The sequence below is a fragment of the Peromyscus leucopus genome, chromosome 14 (assembly GCF_004664715.2).
Source record: "Peromyscus leucopus breed LL Stock chromosome 14, UCI_PerLeu_2.1, whole genome shotgun sequence".
Classification (NCBI taxonomy): domain Eukaryota; kingdom Metazoa; phylum Chordata; class Mammalia; order Rodentia; family Cricetidae; genus Peromyscus; species Peromyscus leucopus.
The window spans coordinates 74,924,519-74,945,428 of record NC_051075.1 but is presented as its reverse complement, the minus strand read 5'-3'; positions in this window follow the sequence as shown (position 1 = coordinate 74,945,428).

The following is a 20,910-nucleotide window of genomic DNA, read 5'->3' as shown; positions in this document are numbered from 1 at the left end:
AAAGCATCTAGTTTTCAGGCTACTGATTCCTGTCCAGTTTTCCTTGACCATACATTTTTACGTCACCAGTGACTTCTGAGCTGACAAAGACAGCTCATTTTGAAAACTGCCGTGTAAATGGTTCACTGTGGTTTGATAAGAGCTGTAGAGGTACAGGTGGTTGTGTAGCATCCCTGTTCCTGCTCCGAGGAGACATGGATACGATTTGCTTGGCTCTCTGCTCTGGGTTCAGGTGGGCAGTACACTGGGCAGGACCTTAGATCTCAGCTGGACAGGCTCACCTGCTGCACTGGTTGCTAGTACAGGCTTGTGTGACGCAGGGCCCATCTGTCACTACCTGCTGCTGTTGTGAGAAGATGTCATGCAGTCTCTTGTCAGCCTTATACTGGGGACACTTTACTGTCCACGGGGAGTTTGCATACTGATCTCTGTGTCCTTGCATCTTCTAGTGAATGCTGCTGAAACAGTAAGTTGTGCATTAATTTGCTTGTAGATAGTGTTTTACTAGACTAAAAGCTTTCAAGCCTCATGCTAAAAATGTCTTGTGCATACTCGTGTACAGTCCTGGGGGAAAAGAGCATTGTAGCGCGGGGTAGATTGTAAACTGTTTTCTGGGGAAGAGAGAAAGGATTCCAGCCCCAGTCCCAGAACACCTTTGACAGACATGGTGACACCCATTCCTGGGGCCCCACAGTCTGTTCTGCCCATCACTTCTCCATCATGAAGTCTGTGAGCCGTTGGACCACCAAGTGACTGCGAGTGTGATGTCCAAAGACAGTAGCTATTGAGCAGCGCTGCTTTCCAGAGGCAGAGGCTTCCCTCCAGGGACTCTTGAGGGGAAGCACAGCTAGTTTCCTACCTATTCACAGGCAGAGTGCTACTACATGGGACCCCAGAAGCCACAGTGTCCCCATTCAGAAATGGAGGGTATTGAAGAACCAACCCTCATTGCCACATGTCATGAAAATGGATCTTCCTCTCACATCATGTTGAAGTTTTCTTTCTCCCTAGAGCTGTTGGACAAGAGGCTGCCGAGGACAGTCTTAGAAGTGCTGCCACCACCACCTGGCCTGTAAGAGCATGAGGTTCACTGGCCTAAAAAACAGCTACTTTCCCCTACACACTGCCAATCGATTGTTTTCTCCCAGTAGTTTCTAAACAGGTTCACTAAGGTGCACTTCATGTTTTAAAGAGAGATGGGGCAATATGTTAATAATATCTCCAGGCTCCCATTATATACAGTGTTGCTGAATTAAATACTTATTTAAAATGAGAAAACTGGGCTGGGGATGTCGCTCAGTAGGCAGAGTGCTTGCCTAGTGTGCACAAAACCCTGGGTCCAATCCTTTGCACTGCATAATGGGGTTATGGTGGCACACATCTGTAATCCCAGCACTGAGAGGGTCAAGAAAGGAAGATCTCTGGCCTGCATAAGACTCTGTCTCCAATTAAAAATAAATAAAAATGCCAGGGGCACTGGAGAGGTGACCAGGTGGATAGTATTTGTTGCAAAGTATATGGATCTGAATTTGGATCACCAGAACCAATGTGAAAAGGTGGATATAAAAGTGTGTCTTGAGATCTGCTTAAAATCTCCACAAAGCACCCAGAGGGCACCCCAGAGTAGCTGCCTCTCTAATGACCTTACTCCCCATGAAATGTCAGTGTTCTTTCTGCCCTTGAACCCTCTCCACCTTTCATTCATGCAAAGTCCCTTCTCCAGGTGGCATTAAACAAACTGTTACTACAGTGTCAGTGACTGCTAGGACCTTTCCGACTGTCTGCATTTGAGTCTGTTAGCAGGGCCATAGCCTAGGAAGTCAGGTGGACCTGAAGTAAATCCTGACACACTGCCTTTACCACTGCCTGGGCCCCAGAACAAGTGGACTGATGCCCAGGGTGGGATTATAGTTGTTCTCTCTCCCTCCTTCCGCCTCCTCCCTCCCCCCTTTTTTTTTTCAAAAAAGTTTTGTTCAGGCCATGATCCTCCTGCCTCAGCCTCCTTATTGCTAAGATTACAGGCATGCACCTACTCCTTGGTGAGAGGCTTGGAATTCTTGACTACAGAGTGGAATAGACATGGGAGGTTGTTGGGAGAATGCCAAGAATGTAGTAAGATTCAGTAGCCAGCTCCCTGGGCTCTTGAAGGAATCATGGCATAGGCTGAAGATACTAATCACATCCCTGGGAAAGGGCAGGGCTCTCTGGTGGGGGGAGAATTCCCTGGGATTCTAACACATGGCCTTAGCTCAGGAGGCTGCTGTCATGTCCCCCATGTACATTGAAAACGTTATTTTATACATATTAATGTCACTGTGAACTCAGTTTTCACATCTTACAGATAGCTCAAAATAAGCTCCAAATGTTGATGGAAATGACAGCTGACTCAAGTCACAGCAAGAGATGGCAGTCAGAGCCGCATGCACCTCAGTTGTACAGTTCTGGAAATAATACCATAGCTGGGACCAGAGCATCCTATCGAGCAAGTCCTAAAAGGCAAATGATGGAAACTTCCTGTTACCCTCCTCCCCCAGTCATGAAGTTTGTTCCTTTCTAGTCATTGGTATTTGTTGCAATAACCAGTGTTGGGCATATGTTATCCACTGATTTCAGTGCTGATACCAGGAAGACAATTAAAGCCAGGGATTTGGTCCTAACACTTCTTGGACTTTCAAGGGACTGGAACTGGTGTCTTTTTTTTTTTTTTTTTTTTTTTTTTTTGGTTTTTCGAGACAGGGTTTCTCTGTGTAGCTTTGCGTCTTTCCTGGAGCTCACTTGGTAGCCCAGGCTGGCCTCGAACTCACAGAGATCCGCCTGGCTCTGCCTCCCGAGTGCTGGGAGGAACTGGTGTCTTAAAAAGATTCTTTCAGGAAGAAACAAAAACAAAAAAACAGAAATGGGACTTTATTTCCTGGTCTGCTCTTGGATCAAATTGATGCCATTGCCGTCTTTCCCTCCTCCTCCTCCTCCTCCTCCTCCTCCTCCTTCTCCTCCTCCTCCTCCTCCTCCTCCTTTTTCTTCTCTCTCTCTCTCTCTCTCTCTCTCTCTGTCTCTCTCTCTGTCTCTCTCTCTCTCTATCGCGCACACGTACACACTTTAAGCCAGATGTGAAGCAGAACCCTGCAGCTGTTGCCCCTGCTAGCAAAGGTGGGTGGAGCTTCACCGAAAGGCCACCGCGTGTTGTTTGTGCAGGACTGGGCTCCAAGGGGAAGAAGGAGCATGGGGTACAGCCTGGGCCCATGAGTCTCCACACGTGTTGGGTGCTGTGGGAGCCGGTGACTCAAATATTAACAGCATTAGCAATTAGCATGGAACAGCATGCTCTCTGCAGAAGTTACCTAAGTCAAGTTCTCAATTTCCCCAAAGCCAGGAAACTTGAGTTCTCCATGATTGCTTTATGGCAGACAACAGGATTCCTCCTTTGGGGACTCCATGCCTTTAACCTGAAGTTGGCAAGGATGGAGGCACTCGAATTCTGGGGGCCAAGGAGTAACAAGGGGCATCCAAAGAAAACATTTATCCTGCTACAAGTTAGACATTGGAGGACACAACCCCCAGGGGTTTCTCCCTCAGCATCCCAGTGGGCATCTGGTGGCTCTCAGGACCTGCCACTCAAAGGTGTTAGAGCCGGTGGTCAAGGCATTGCCTCACAGGTGGCAAGTATAGGCCCTGTCACTGCGGGCCGATGGAAAGATGACCAGTTGTGTATATAGTATCATTCCGGGCTTTTTTTCATACACTTTAGTCAGTGACATTGATATCATCCTGCAGTCACCGGGGTGTCTGATATGTGCTGGGCCAATGTGACCTTCTCGTAACCAGGGAAGATGATAGAAAAGGATGCCATCCCACCCATCCCCCAGGCTAGAGATAGTCCACCTGCACTAGGTTTTAAGGGCCATTCCAGTCCTCAGTCACTAATGGGAAACTTGCCAGACCGCACTCATGTCTCTGTGTATTCTTTCTCAACCTAACTTTACCTTCCTCTATACAAACATATTGTCTACAACTTTTAAAATATGCTTGTGAGGGGAGGAGGACAGGTCTTACTATTCAGCCCTGCCTAGCCTGTAACTCTGTAGACAAGGCTGGCCTCAAACCCATAGAGATCCACCAGAGTTTGCTTCCCAGCTGCTGGGATTAAAGGCACACATCACTACACCTACCTATTTTTTGTGTGGATAAGTGTATGCCTGAGTGAGTTTATGTGTACCATGTGTGTGCAGATGCCCTCAAAGTCCAGACGAGGGTGTCCAGTTCCCCTGGAGCTAGAGTTACAGATAATTGTGAGCTGCCTGATGTGACCCAATAAGCACATTCCCTTTGCCTACACCGAAGCAACCCATGTCACTGATCTGTGGGACCCAGCTTGTTCCCTAGCACCAGCTCACAGATGTCCATCCTGTGGAACCCCTCAGCCCAACTCGGAGGCGCTTAGCACATGGTCAAACCACAGCCCACACCAGCACACCTTGAACGGGCAATTCAGCAAGTGGAAAGTTCCATGTGAGTGACTGACCCTCCCTGAGCCTATGGTCGGGACTTCCTTCCTGTGTCAGTTTGCAGCTCAAATCTGCCGGTGACCATTTCCCAGTCTAGAAATCCAACTGAACAAGGAAGTATACCTCCCCACAACAAACATAAAAACCGGTTCCCACAGGCATCTGATGGCTCTGCAGGCTGTCTGGGAGGAAGCCGGGGTTCCTGCAGCAATTAAATGGCCCGATTGGATACAGGGGGAGCTTTATAATTGCTCACAGGTAGCAATTTATTAGAATGGCTGTTGCTCGTGACATGTGTCACAAAGGTCAAAGTTTATACTTCCTTGGACATTAACCTAATCTTTGAAACTCTAAAAGTTACACTTTTTGGTCATTAATTTTTTTTTTACAAGCAGAGATTTTGACAATTAACCCAGTTAATAAAGGTCAAATTTCAATTTTTTCCAATTTCTGGAGCATTTAACTTATTCCCTTTTGAAAGTGGGAAGATAGCGGATGATAAATAGTTATTAAGTGAACAAGGATGTAGTCCTGCTGTCAGGGTGATGATTATGAAGCAGCTGACCCTGGAAGAATAGAATTGCTGTGTATCTGATGGGAGGGAAAGTAGATTACAAGCCTGGGAAATAGAAAAATTAAGCCCAAATAATGTGTGCTGTGAATAGGATAATGTATGTGCGCTTGTTAACTCATCTCAGGGTTCCAGCCATTCAATTACACAGACTTCAGCCTTCAACTATCGAATCTGCACATTTTAAAAGAAGTCATTTCTACAGACTAGCAACGAAGTACAAGTTGGGTTCAGAACCAAAATGTCACCACCAGGCTGCAGCCCTCACACAGAGCCACAGATGGGCCGGTAGCAGTGCAGCCAAGTTGTGTGAGCTCTTCCTGGGGCGATGAGCCAATGTTCACCCACCCCATAGGGCACCAACTAGAGACCAAAGAAACTGTCCAATTCAGGTCTAGCCTGGTCTCACCAATGAGTTTAGTTGGAATCACAGGAGCATGGGTAGCTTATGGGTAGCTATGCCATTTTCTCTCCCAGCAACCATTAACAGTCTATATATCCTTGGGGAGGGGTGTGGACTTGTGAGCCCCACCACCAGCAACCATTAATTGCTGATAAACCTGGAGTATCGGTGGGACTTCAGGAGCCTCTCCTGTCCATGGCAGAAAGTTAACTAGCCCAATCTTATTTAACAGTTCAAGAGGACAGTAGTCATGTCATTCCTGAGGACAATGATCTACAGCAAGCCAGTGACCAAAGGCTAAGGACAAAGGTACCCCACAGTTCTGGCCAGCTGTCCTATCATATACCCACTATGATCAACCCATGCTGGACCTCGGAAGGGATAAGGAAGAAGATCTGTGGCGTGGGAAAAGGCAGTTCACAGAGCCTTCTCCTTCCACCTGAACAATATCAACCTCCCTGATCCAGTCCCCAGCCACCTTCCCTTTGGACCTGTGGGAACCCGTCCTGGACAGTTTCCCCTTCTCTGTTTGCGCCCCCTGGTGGCAATGCTGGCTAGGAGAAGAGGACAGCTGCCATGTTGCCCTATGAAAACCCAGGAGAAACCTTACCTCCTACCTCCTGAGACCTACCTTGCTCACCCATCCAGAATCCTAAGGAGAGGGCCTTTGGCTCCTCCTGGGAGGGCTGAGGCCATAGCTGCTGCTGCTTTGGGAAAACAATCAGTGTTGTGTTCTGTGCTGAGTAGACAATAGTTTGTGCCCCGACTGTTACCCACACAGTACCAAAGCTAAGCTGGGAGCTCGTACATGTGCCTGCTGGGCCCCCTCTGCTTTCCCACCAGCTTCTCCAGGTCTGCCTCTCTCCTGGGCTGTGGCTAGCCTAGCCCAGGCCCCACTGTTCTGTCCACACAATAGATGACCGGAAAACGCTGAGCAAGACATCCAACTCATTTAACTCAGCCAAAAGAGCTCGAGTCTACTGAATTTTAAAAAAATAGCCTTTAAAAATGTGCAATTTGGGAAATTGTTAGAATGGTGACTTTGACTATAATGCTTAATTTCTAACAATTCTGCCAACTTCTGCCTGGGATTGAGAGCGGATGCCATGGTGGATGGAAACACAATGACTACATACTTTTGAGATCTATAAATTATAGAGCTGGGAAGATGGCTTAGTGGATAAAGCGCTTGCTTTGCAAGCGAGAGGACCTGAGTTTGATCCCCAGAACCCGTGTTCAAAAGCCAGGCATGAAGCTGGCAAGTTGGCTTAGTGGGTAAAGGCTCTTGCCTGGTGATCCGAGTTCAATCCCCTCCCCTGAGAGTTGTCTTCTGACCTCCACATGCATGCCTTGGCATGTGCCCCGACTCCATGTAAGTAAAGTAAAGGGGGGAAAATCCAGGCGTGGTAGTGCATGCTTGTTACCCCAGCACAGGTGGATGCCTGGGGCTCACTGACCACCCAGCCTAGCCTAACTGGTCAGCTCCACCCACTGAGAGACCCTGTCTCAAAATAAGGGTGAAGGCTCCTGAGGAACAGCACTCAAGGTGGTTCTCTGGTCTCCACATGTATGCATATACATTTGTACAGGTTCATATACACGCATGTGCCTGTACAAGCATATACACATGTCCACGTATGCAAAATGAAGGATAAATTATCAAAGATATAAAGTCAGATGACTCCAACGTGATTCAATTGACAGAAGTCCTGTTAGAAAATCCTCAGGAACCTGTGCCACGTGCTGCGAAAGTCACCTGCACAGGACTCTTAGGAGAGCAAGAGCGAGGGGGTGCGAGCAGCATCTGCTGGACCGGAAATAGCCCCCACAGGCTGCAGACAGTGTTAAATCTGAGCACACCTGATACTTGGGACCCACTGCGGGGTGCACTGTTAAAGCAGGCTGTCTGGCCTGGGAACAGTGGGAAAAGTGACTGATGTGTTTCCCTTCACCACCAGCCTGGGATCTCACCCACAGTATGCAAGTATGCCTCCCTGCTGCCTCCTAGTGCCCAGCTCCCTGGCTTTGACCACAAAGTAGTCTCCCTCTAGTCCCAGCCACTCTCCTCTCCTCATCTCCACAGTGCTTGCTGTTCTGCACCGGTCCAGCCCCGGCTCCCTTTTCCTATAGATGCATCTTCCATGTTTGTCCTGAGCCCATGTGGAACCGAGTTCCCTGTAGTTAATAGGATTAGGGCTAGCCTGGGCACCCAGGGAGGAACTACCAGAGCCAGAGGCAGGAGAGCTGGTCTAGCTGACTGTGGTTTTCCAAGCAGGCCAGGTGACACTCAGGTACTCTGGAGTTCAGCTGTGGATGGGACGCTGGCCATCAGTCAGACTTGATGGCAAGCACCCTTACCTGCTGCGTCATCTCCACAGACAGTTTTTACCTCCAGATAAACAAAGAAGTGACTCCCAGGATTTCCGTTCCTCCTGTGCTTCCCGACTCTGATGGGTCAGCGACACCCAGAGCACTGGGTGCCCTTTGTCCTCTGAACTTCACCCTCCAGCACAGGTGGTGACACTGTACACGGTCCATCTGGGGGTGACTGGCGATGGGAGGTGCTGGGGCAAGCGGTGGGCTGGCTGGAAAGACTCGGGGGCTGAGATGAAGACAGTCACAACGGCCGAGAAGATAAATAGAGTTTGAACTGTGGTGCCCAGGAGAAAATAAAAGCAGGTCTGAAGCAGGACAAGTCAAAGACCGGTTTGGTAAATGAGGAGGAGAGACGGCTGCCCCTTGATGTGGGTTCTAATTGTTCCATCAAAGGGAGGAGAAAGGAGGAAAGTCACTAGGGAATTGCCACGGTGACAATTGCTGCCTTTGAGATGCACTGAGGGCTGTCAGTATTTGTGGGAAAATGTCTAAAGAAACGGGACTCATAAGGTCTCAGGGACCTCTCCCTGAAGTAATTACAAAAGAGAGATGGTCACGTCACCATGGGGAAGCCAGGCAGACACCAAGAATCAAGGCCGGTGTCTCCAGTGACTAGGTATTGACACCCTTGAGGTGACATGAGATGTCAAGGACGTGGTGTTGCCTCTGGGGATTCTGGCCAAAGATGGCCAAGTTGGGTTCGGCCTTGAGGATATATCAGACCAGCCTAACACAAGGGGACACTAGACATAATAACTACTGAATGTCAGCATCTGGGAGCCAAAGCAGAGACCGAGAAACTGTCAGATGATAGAGGACCGGGGAGATGGGACATCAAAGCAAGACGAGCCCCTAGATGGGACTCTGAATGGGGAAAGGTGTTAACGGACAATCTGGTGTAGTCTGAATAGGATTGGGGTCTGTGGCTCAGGGAACAGTCTCACCTCCTGCCACCTGTGTGTACTGATGGCCTGGGGACAGAAGGGATTGCCCTGGGAGAGGCAGGGTCAGGAACCAGACCCCATTGTGTTTCTGTAAACTTTGCTCAAAATCAACACCCAACAACACCGTGCATCCTGGCCAGGCCAGCCTGGGATTGAATTCCTGTCCTGCCATCCCCCACCCCCCACCCCCGTCACTTGCTGGACAAGGCAGGGCTAATGCCAGAGCTCTGGACATAGCCCAGGGCCGTGGGGCTGTCTGCTGTGGAGCGCGGGGAGCCAGCTGCCAGGCTGCACAGGGCGTTTCTAAATTTCTTTTTGAAAAGTGCAAGGAGAACCGAAGACCAACTGTAGCAGCACAGAAGGGTCCAAGCGTTGCTTTTGTTTTTCAGATGAAAACACAGAGAGACTGGTAGATCACACAAGAGAAAAAGGACAGGGCTTCTCAGGCGAGTGACAAAACCCAGCCAATAGCAACACAGGCTGCTACTGCTTCTCCGTCAAGGGGTGCGGGGGTGGGTGTTCTTGAGCTGAGCTGAACACAGCTCTGTGTATGATTTGACTCCCATTGCTGGCCACTGTTGACCAGCTCAGCCCACTGACCCAGCATGCCTTGCTCATTCTCCTACCCTACCTGCCTCTGCTTGCTGCCACACTGAGGAAACCTCTCTTCTACCGCACTATCTCCACACCATGGGCACGAGCCCTTACCCATGTAGGCTTACTGTGCCTCCACTCGAACCCTGATCTGGCTCAGATGCTGTCTGCCTCTGATGCTGCCCTTGGGGTTGGGCAGAGACGGGAAGAAGGATGGAATGGATTTCTCAGAGCTGCTGTGTGTTTTGGGTCCTTACCACAGGTTGAGCGCCTCTCTTCTGAGGCACCATTAGGGCTCTGGTGGGTGAGTGAAGAAACTGAGGCCCAGTAAGGTCAGTATGTGATTGTGCAAGTGTGTGTGTGTGTGTGTGTGTGTGTGTGTGTGTGTGTGTGGACACTTGTGTAAAAACATGCACATGAGAACATGGCTGTGTGCTTATGCGTGCAGGCGTGTCTACAGAAGCAAGTGAGACAGAGCACTTACATGTTAAGGTGCAACGGGGCCTTCAAGGTGTCTCTCCCAGCAACACGGGGAGGGTCCATGATTTCCCATTGCTAGAGGAAGAAGGATAAGCTTGTGGCCAGCCAAAAGCACACAGCCACAGAGGCCACATTCCTTGCTCTAGGCAGCCTGGTTCCCACCCATGCACCTGCTCCGTCTCGAATGGCTCTGAGCAATGTTTATTCCTTCCATTGAAAGTCAAAAACAGCAGCTTTCAGAAAGTGGGGATCCTCTTCTCCACGTGACTCGATGGCACCTCCTTCCTCTGTCTCTCCTGGTGCCCTTTCCAGTGGCTCTTAAGTGGTTTTGTTCCTGTGTTTATTCTATCCCCAAACTGCCTCAAGGGCAGACGTGTTTACATTCATGCCCCTGCCCAGGGAGCCAGGGACACAGTGCCTATCCAACACACACTGGACACTTGCCAAGGCCCTACACATCTGCTCACACTCCAGCATTTTTTATTTCTCCATCAGATGGCAAGGCTTTCCCTCACTTGAGGCCCTGCAAAGGCAATCTTACACCCCACTTTCTCGAGGAGGAAGACGGCAGCCCACAGAGGCCGTATTTGTTCCTTCCAAGTATGTCACCTTTGTTATGTTCAAAGTTCAAACTTGCCGGGTGATGACATCAGTACCCCGTAGAAAAGGTCAGTGGTGTGGACCCTATGCGTGCCGACCCTCCTCTGGCGTGAGTAAATGAGGTACAGCAGTGACTTGCTCACCCTTAAGGACTAAGTCGTCTGTGCCGGAGCCTGGCCTGCATCTCCCCACATCCTCCTCTTGACACTCACCATCCGGGAGAAGCCTGCACTTGGACTCACCTCTGAAACAACCCCTTCAAATCCACACCCAGTGTAATGGTTTGAATGAAAAAGGCCCACATGGGCTCATAGGGAGTGAACTTATTAGGATGTGTGGCCTGGCTGGAGTAGGTGTGGCCTTGCTGGAGTAGGTGTGGCCTTGCTGGAGTAGGTGTGGCCTTGTCGAGGAAGTGTGTCACTGGAAATGGGCTTCGAGGTTTCAAATGCTCAAGTCAGGTCCAGTCTCTCTCTCTCTCTCTCTCTCTCTCTCTCTCTCTCTCTCTCTCTCTCTCTCTCTCTCTCTCTCTTCCTGCTGCCTGTTGGGATGTAGAAGTCTCAGTTACCTCTCCAGCACCATGTCTGCCTGCACACCTTCATGCTTCCTGACATGACAATAATGGACGAGACCTCATGGTGTCTCTCCATAGCAATAGAAACCCTAGCTAAGCACCCAGCATCAGACCATTAAAACACCCCCCTTCCCTTCACTAGTGTATGACCTTCCTTTTCTACTAACTGCTTATCCTGCAAGGGAAGGGTAACCCTGAAAAGGCTCCCTCCCAGGACAGAAAGGATGCTCAGCCTACCATTCGGATTGCATTCGTAGTGTGCCCATAAAGTCCAGGATCAGAGAAGGAGACTCAGGCAGTGGGAGGAATGAACTTAGCCAGAGAAGAAACAGACCCTGAGGGAGGGCATTGGGCCAGCTTGTGGCTCAGTAAGGTAGGTAGGTGCCAGTGTGAGAAGCCGCCTTCACAGACCTCCAAACTCTTCAGCCTGGCCCCTAGACAGCAGAATTGTGGTTCCACCCTTGTGTGGATGTGGAAACTAATACACAGAGACCATGCAGAGAAAGTCCTGAACAGAAGACTCAGTGCTTCTTCTGGCCTGGGTTCTGCAGCCCTTGCTCCTACAAAGACCCCACATCGGAGGGTGGCACTCTCCTTCTGGGGGTGAGAATCAACATAGTGAGACAGTTCCAGGGGTTCTAAGCCTAGAGAAGAAAGAGCAGGAGAAAAGGAGTCAGGGTGATGGGAGCCACCTTCTGGGTGGCTGGAGAGAGAAGAACCCTGTGGTAGGTAGTTCAGGTGACCTGAAGAGGTGAATGGGCTGAGCTGTGAGCTCTAATAGGAATGCCTGAGGTAGGTTCTTGGGGTGGGATGCGGCATGCGTTCAGTTACAGAGAAGCCGCTCTGGCAGGAGCTGGGCAAAGAAAAGACCAGGATGAGGAACGGGGTTCAGGGTCAGTGGTAATTGAAACTGGCACCCACAGAGGACACAGGGCTGGATGAGGGCTGTGGGGGGGCTGGAGGAGGGCTGGGGAGGGCTGTGGGAGGGCTGGGAGGGGGGGAGGGCTGGAGGAGGGCTATGGGGGCTGGAGGAGGGCTGGAGGAGGGCTGGAGGAGGGCTGTGGGGGGCTGGAGGAGGGCTGTGGGAGGGCTGTGGGAGGGCTGGAGGAGGGCTGGAGGAGGGCTGGAGGAGGGCTGTGGGAGGGCTGGAGGAGGGCTGGAGGAGGGCTGTGGGAGGGCTGGAGGAGGGCTGGAGGAGGGCTGGAGGAGGGCTGTGGGGGGGGCTGGAGGAGGGCTGGAGGGGGGGGGGAGGGCTGGAGGAGGGCTGGAGGGGGGGGGGGCTGGAGGAGGGCTGGAGGAGGGGAGGAGGGCTGGGGGGGGATGGAGGAGGGCTGGAGAGGGCTAGGGAGGGCTGGGGGAGGGCTAGGGGAGGGCTGGGGGAGGGCTGTCAGTCAGTAATCTGATGGTGGGGCTGGAGGTCCAGACCACAGGGTATGGGAGTAGCACAGAGCTGGTGGCTGGACTGGGTCACCACCCTCCATCTGGTTTTACAGTGTGGTCAGATGTAGCACCTGGGCCACGTGGCATGAGCTAAGGAGATCCTGAGGGCCCTGATATTCTTTCTCTTTCTCTCTGCCACCTTTTTTTTTTTTTTTTTTTTTTTAAAAAAGAGTCTTATTTTGTAGCCCAGGCTGACGATGAACTCATGGCAATCCTCCTGCTTTAGACTCCAAGTGCTGGGGTTACAAGGTTGACCCATCAGGCCTGGCTTGACCTTGCGTCTTGGGGGTGCTGGGCAGAGGCAGGAGAGTGAGACTCAGTAGCCATCCTAGTTGATCACGGATCTGGAGCTGGACCCCTGACTGGCTCTGTAGATAGGGAACCTGTGCGGAGCCCAAGTGTCCACAGGACACCCTTACCCCATGTCATTGCCATGGTTAGAATTCCAATGAGCTTGCTGCTTGTAGGTCAGTTCTGTACCTGGCTGCTCAGGATCATTTGAGAGAGTCAAACTGGTCCGTCCCTCAACCCAAACCCAAGGCAGACACTGAGGAGGATGGGGGGGGGGCACTGCCGAGCAGGAGGTGTCACGGGGTCACCCTCCTGCAGGAGTGATGACTGAGGACTCTGGAGATCTGCTTGTCATTCAGGGCTGAGTGGGGAGGAGCCCCAGGAGGGAATGTGGCTGGCATGGATGGGGTGACTATCCACGACAGGGGCTGTGGTGACCATGTCACAGAGAGTGCTGTGGGAGCGATTGCCTTGCAGGACCATCTGAGGAGGAAGGAGGGTGGCGCTTCCCTGAAGGTGGGTGGGCTTGAGGAGGGGAGCAAAGGAGCGCTCATCCTCGTCCAGGACCAACCAGATGAACTCATTATGTGGTGAGGAGCAGGAGGGGCCTGAAGAGGGCAGGGGGTGCTGGCTGCTGAGACAGGGAGGGGCTGCAGGTGACCATGAACATACAGTGACACCAAATGACCACTGTAAGCGTCTGGTCTCGAACTCGTGGCAATCCCCCTGCCTCAGCCTCCAAGTGCTGAGATTACAGTGTGTGTGTGTGTGGGGGGGAGATAAGGTTTAATTGCTTGGGGTTTGGATTCTTCAGGGGAGGGCTGTGTGTCGGGGCTCTCAGATGGAGGGGAGGCACTGAGGATCTGTGAGCTGGGAGAGAGACTGATAGACAAGGCCTCAGTCTTCATGAGGCCTCAGGTGTCAGGTGAGGGTGCTGGAAATGGGAAACGCTGGGGCCTGGAGGAGGTGGCCAGCGAGAGGCAGCTGGAGGAACAAGGACACAGTCAAGTTGTGTCTGTGGGCCAGAGGCCAGAGACGGTGAGGTGAGCGAGATCCAGGGAGCGAGGAGTTACATGCTGACGGGACCACTTGGCTTCTCATAGGGGTGGCTGCGGGGAGCAGAGCTCAGTGCATTCAAAGCTCTTTTTGAAGGGGACTCTCATCACTGCCAGGAACGTCACTGTGGGCTTGCCAGGAGACACCCACAGTGAACGGTCCTCAAGGAATGAAGTCCTCATGCTTCCCGAGAGGCAGAAAGCGGTGAGCAGAGCTGGCAAGCCCCACCTCACGGAAACACTCTGATCTCTGATAATGACCAGGCAGAGCTGTGGCGCAGAGTCTGCTGGAAAGGTCATTCATCCAAGAGAAGAAAATTACTCCTTTTCCTGGGGGCTGTCATCTTTTGCTTTAATTAATATCAAGCGTGTACACTCTTGGCAGTGGTTTCATGTGCTCCTAGTGGACTTCCTGTGACATTTTTAATAAAAAAAAAAAAATGTAAATTCTCGCAAGCTAACATGAGTCTCTGGGTACCCATCAGCACCTTCTTCCATACACAGGAGGCTGCGGTGGGCAGAGCCTGGCCAGGTACAGAACAGATTCAGGACAGGCTAGGGTGAAGACTTGCATGGCTTGTATGCTGGCTTGCTCATTCATTCATTCATTCATTCATTTCATTCATTCATTCATTATCTGCTGGGAAAGCAACACAGATGACGGAGAGATACCACCTGTTGCATTAGTTTTACTCTTGTGCCCTGACTGAAGCAACCCGAGGAAAGATTTATCCTGGCTCACGGTCTCAGAGGGTTCACCGTGCCCACTTGAGCAGACCCTCAAGGTGGCAGGAGCCTGTGGAGGAGGCTTTTCTTTGTTTCTTAATATACAGAAAACAGAGTGGGGGACGGGGGGAAGGAAGGAAAGGGGCCAGGCCATGGGATACCTGCAAAGACTTCCCCACAGTGACCCATTACCTCCACACAGGCTTTAACTTCTAAAAACCCAACATCTGCCCCAGACAGACAGGCAGGGGCCAGTGAGAAGGCTCAGCAAGTTAAGATGACTGCTGCCAACCTTGGTGATCCGAGTTCAATCCCCAGAGCTGACATAAAGGTGGAAGAGAACCAGCTACAAAACGTTGTCCTCTGACCTCCACACTGACCTCTCTCTACACATGCACACGAATAAATAAACCGACAAAAAGTAGCATCGGTGGCTGGAAGACTCAGGGTTAGTGCATGAGGCTGAGGGGAAATCATCATTACTAGAGCAAGGGAATGAGGATCCCTATATCCCAAGGCGGGCATCCCTGTATCCTGATGTCTTTATCCAGAAAATGGGGTGGAGATAAAGCCCACTGCACAAGGCAGCTTTGTGGTGTACATAATAGAGGAGAGACTGGAGCAACTGCAGCTGGAGGAGTCCTTCCTCGTGACCATCGACGGCCTGCGTACCTGGCTTGGGGCTCAGCACCAGAGCATCGCAGAGACAAGCTGTCTCCAAGTCAGTTTCGTGGTTTGGGGGCCCTCAAATCCAGCAAAGTTCTCCCGCTTGCATATTGCCTCACCCCCGCCTCTTTCTTGGATCCCTGAGGCATATATATCTGCCACTGCATTGTGGCTGTTGTATGTCTGTCCACACCAGAAGGCTCTGGGAAGCAGGAGGCAGAGTTGGGACTGTTAACTCTCCAGAAGGAAAGGATGTGAGCTAGGGTTCAGGGCAGGGCTGCAGGAACTAAACTCCGGCAGACCCTGGAGTCTGTTCGCTTTGTTCTTGTCAAGTGGAGGCTGGTGCTCGATTTGACCGCTCACAGCTCGACCAGTTGCTGGAGGAGTCAAAGGATGCACGCACTCTCAGGGCCAAGGCTTCTCTAATGGAGCTCGGCTGTGCCCAAGCTCCCCTTGTAAAATCCTTAAAGGCGTGATGGCGACATGCCGGCCCTCACCGATGTCGATAAGCCCACCACGGTGGAGGGGAGAACCCGTTTCCCTGTATGCTTTCCAATACTTGATGTTGGCACATTTGAATTTTTTTTGCCAATCTGATGGAAAGAAATGTCAAATTAATTTGCATTTTCTTTCTTTTCTACTAATAAATTGAGGATCTTTTAGTATGTGAATTAACCCTTCCTGGTTCCCTTCTGAGCCTATTCTTGTTTTCTGGTTGAAGAAATTATATCCTGTGACTATCAATTCTTCCTTTCCTATGGGTACTGTTGGCGTGTGTTTACTATGTTGTAATGTGTGTGTAAATTCTATTTTTTTCTGTTTTTCATTTCTCTTTTAGCTTTCTTGAAAGAGTGTTTTGTCTTCTTTCCTTCCTTCCTTCCTTCCTTCCTTCCTTCCTTCCTTCCTCCCTCCCTCCCTCCCTCCCTTCCTTCCTTCCTTTCTTTTTTTTTGTTCCCTTTCATACAAAGTTTCACTAAGTAGCCCAGGCTGGCCTTGAACTCATGACCCTTTTGCCTTCCTGAATATAGCCTTCCAAGGGCTAAGGTGACAGGTGTATGCTCCCACATCTGGATCCATACAGACTTTTCTATTCTGGAGCTAAATTTATGAATTTTGCCTCTCAATAAATCTATTTCAACCTCTTCAAGGTCATGGATGTATTTGTCTAAGTCTGTCTTCTATTCCTTCAATTAAAGAAAAAGTCCTTCATTAATTTTTGTTAATGATGTGAAAGGGGGTATTTTAATTTATTGTTTTCCAGGTAATAAATTGTTCCAGCCCTTGTTGAATAATCTGCCTTTCTCCTCGCTGCTTTGAAACGCCATCTCTATTCACGAAGTAGATTCTAGTGTATACATGTGTCTGGTTTTTTATTTTAATCATCTGTTTTTGTTCTGAGATATATTTATCTATTCGTGTGCTAATATCACATTATATTTATTAAAATTACTTTATAATATGCTTTGACATCTTGTCGGGCAAATTTCCCCCCTTTGGTTTTTTTCTTGTTCCAAGCTGTCTTGGCCAGCCTTGAAAGTTTTCTCTTCCTTCTGGATGTTGCAAAAAGCTTGTCAAATCCTTTAAAATCTCCGTTGGGTTTTGATTGGGCCTGTGTGGAAGTAACAGGCTTGTTGGGGGTTAAAATGTTAATCTTAGCGTGGTGACATGGCCCAGAGAATGTGTAAGGGAACTTGGCTGAGTCACGAGGTGGCTCTCTGCATAGTGGAAGCTGCCTCTGGCCCTGGGTGTTCAGTGCATGGCGTCAATTGATTCCCGCCCCCCCCCCCCCCCCAGACAGAGTTTCTCTGTGTAGCTTTGCGCCTTTCCTGGATCTTGCTCTGTAGACCAGGCTGGCCTCGAACTCACAAAGACCTGCCTGCTCACGCCTTTTTTTTTTTTTTAAAGCAGAGATTCCCATCAGCAATGGACAGAATGATGGCTCATGGTGGGTATAAGAAATCAGACAGGGAACACACACAGGAAGCAAGGGTGGAAAGTGCTTTTTGCTCCTCAGGCCTGGGCACTGAAGACTTCAGGACAGCACTGTACTGAGACTGGGGGGTGAAGGAAGAAGAGGAGGAGGAGGAGGATGGCAGGGAGGGGTCAGTGCATGTTGACGTTTGCAGTCTGTGCGTCTCCTCTCCTTTCAGCCTGTAATATTACTGACAGACAATGTCTTCAGTTTACAGATTCGAGAGCTTGGGCTGAGCAAGCTCGTGTGGGGCCACAGCCGTCAAGCTGTGGGGTTAGCACTGGAACCTGGATTTCTCTGAGTCCCAACCCTGCCTTTTCCTCTCCAGTACAGGAGAGTCCCATATCACAGAGGTTGTGTGTAGGGGTGGTGATGATCTGTCTTAGTGTGCTTTCTGTTACTGTGATAAACACTATGAGCAAAAGCAGCTTGGGGAGGAAAGGTCTTATTTTAGCTTACTCATCCCAATCACAGTTGGTCATGGAGGGACATCAGAGCAGGAACCTGGAGGCAGGAACCTGGAGACAGGAACCGAAACAGAAGATACGGAGTAATGCTGCTTACTGGCTAATTCCTCCTCGTGGCTTGCGGAGTCTGCTTTCCAATATAACCCAGGACCGCCTGCCCAGGGATGGCTCCACCCACAGTGGGCTGGTCCCTCCCCCACCAATCATCAATAAGAGAGTGCTCTACAGACTTGCCCACATGCTAATCTGATGGAGGCGTTTTCCCCGTTGAGGTTTCCCCTTCCCAAGTGGCCCTAGCTTGTGCCACGTTGACGAGAACTAACCAGCACACCATCTCTCCACCCTACTAGATCCATGTTACCGAGGATGGATGGAATAACCATCGCTGCCATCAACCATCCTCCCGGCTCAGCTGGAATGGACTCTGCCCCTCTCCTTCAAAGAGTCACAGGCGGAGAAGGCCGTGGAGCCGGCCACCCTTTCTCTGCAGTTCTGCAGCCTCGGTTGGTTTGGATCAATAGGAAGCATTGGGCTTGCATTATTCAAGCCCATGGAATATTCAGGCGGCTGGGCAGAGGAACAGGCCTGTCAGCACTGGCGAGCTCTTCCCTCCCAAAATGGCCCCATGGGCTGGGGAAGCCGCAGGCTCAAAAAGGCAGCCGGTGCCTCAGGCTGGGACAGATGTGGTATTCTGTCCTGACCCAAGAGGGGGCTCCACTGTCTCCACCCCCTGATGGATGTCTTCATTTAGAGAATGCATTATTGAGTACAAGGCCCCTTTCCAGCCAGACTCTTGGACAAAATAGCCCAGCTGTGTCCCCACTGGTAGGGGCCCCAAGTGCCAGCAAATCGATTTTGAGCATACTGGGACTGTGAAAACTTTTTGTAGTCATGGACAACCCCTGTAGGGACATCACGTCCAGGAGGAAAGCCTGGGATTTAGAACACCCTGATTTTAGCACTACTGTTACCCAAGTGACTGCAAACAGGTCAGACCCATCAGGTTGACAGCCCTGGTTCTCAGTGGTTGTGAATGTCACCTGATTCTCTGCAAGATGTCAAGTACTAGATTCCACAATTCCAAAAACAGGGGATGAGTTTCCCTTAAAGCTTTGCCCTATGGATCCCTAGGAGATGGCTCTCAGGGGACAGAATGCTGGAGAGTAGTCTAGAATTCCAGGATCATCAGCTTGAGGACCCTGATGGGTTCAGGGAGATGGTTCTAGAACTGGGCACTCCCAGTCTGGAAAGTGGACACACCTCATACAAAACTCACTCTGTCTCTTCGGGTCACAGCCTGTGATGATTCATTTCATTGTCAGCTTGACTGGATATGGGGTCACCATGGAAACACACATCCAGGCAGGTCTGTGAGGACCAGACAGATCTCACTAAGGAGGAGAGACCCATCTTGAATATGTGGAACCATCTCATGGGGTGGACCCAGGGAGGATGAAAAGGAAAACGGAAAGAGCAAGGTGGGCGCCCATGTTCATCTCTCTGCTTCCTGACTGTGAACGCGCTGTGACCAGACACTGCACACTCCTGCCATGGGGCCCTCTTCACCAGGGAGGACTGCGTCCCTTCAAACCACAAGCCTAAGTGAACCTTTCCTTCCTTACATTGCCCTTCATCAGATATTCTGACCGGCATGAATAATGTCACTAATACAGAGCCCATTCAGGAGAACACAGTTGATGGACAGAGTGCCTGATGGGAAGAGTGAGGTCAGGGGCCTTGCTGAAGGTTCAGATCAAAAAGAAAGGCTGGGAGGTTCTTTGTGCCATGTGACCAGCTGAGTTGCCCTCAGGGGCCATCACTGCTCCTGCCTTTCTGACCTAGCATCACCTGCTGCCCTGGAACTCAGGAGAACACCTTGTGCCCAGGAAAGCTGCTGCTCACTCTTCTGCTCCTCAGCTGTCTCCTGAGCTCTGGGAGGTTTGGAGTATGGCAGCTGTGGTTTGCCTTCAAGTCTGTGAGGGACTTCCCCATGGCCCTTCCTCTTCACTAATGGGAAAGCTGAGGCCAGGGTGCCCTCTCTGGTCCAGGACAAAGTTTCCACATGCCAGGCCCATTTATATAGAGAGCTTGGCAGTTCTTTGCTGGGGGCCATCCTGTGCCCTACAGGACACCCAGAAGTATCCCTGGCTTCTCTTCAAGGTCTCTGCTTACGTTCCCTGGGTAGAGGGGACACATTTTCCTCCATCTATGAGATACTAGTATGCAGAATGTATTTCTGTGTCTTGTGTTGCTTCCCAAGATGGGCTTGTGGCAGCTGTGAGTCTTTTCCCTTTTCTCCATCTATCTAGCGATGCCCCTGCTAGGGTCTCTAAAGAACAACCTGACTTTCTTCATCACAGAGAAGGAAACACAGCCTGGACCATTCACAAAGAACATACTGGTTGGCCGTCACACTGCTAGTCCGAGAGAGAATTAGGATTCAAATTTCTCTCGACTCTCCCACACCTTGTCCACTAAGCTCCTGAACTCCAGCCGCCAGTCAACAAATAGCAGGATTTATTTAGCTACTGCAGACCCTGCCCTGTTTTAGATGTTGAGAAAACAGCAGTCAACAAAACATCTGGGCAGACGGATAAAGCATCTGCCGTAGAATCGTGAGGACCAAAGTTCGGCTCCCCAGGACCCATGTAAAGCTGTGTGTCTGTAACCCCGGTGTTTCCTCAGAAAGATGGGAGGTAGGAACAGGAGAGAGCCCAGAGTTTGTGTGTCGGGTAGGCCGGCATAGGCAGCAGAGAACGAACAAGGAATGCTGCCTTGAACAAGATGAAAGTTGAGGAGCCAACACGAGGTTGTATTTGGTCTCCACTCAGGGAACTTAGCAGGCAGGCCCCCCCTCCTAACCCATGCATAGGCGTACATGTACGCCACATACAGATCTTACGTCTACATGTACAGAGTCATAACAAAACACCCAAGGGTCTCTGTTCCTGTGGAGCTGAGATTCCAGTAGTGAGGGAGTGGGGTGTGTGTGTGTGTGTGTGTGTGTGTGTGTGTGTGTGTGTGTGTGTGTGACAATAATCAAACATGCAGGTGGGAAATCAGGGTTAGAGGCAATGAGAGGATCCCAGGGCTGTTCCAGAGACCCCTTCCTCATCTGGGCTGGTGACTCAGCTCTCAAAACCAACACAAATAAATAATAAATCAGTTTGTCTCTCTCCACCGTGTCACCTGAAGTAAGTGCAGTCCAGGGCAATGTTAGCTCCTGGCCTCTCTCTCCCAGCCTGTGATGTT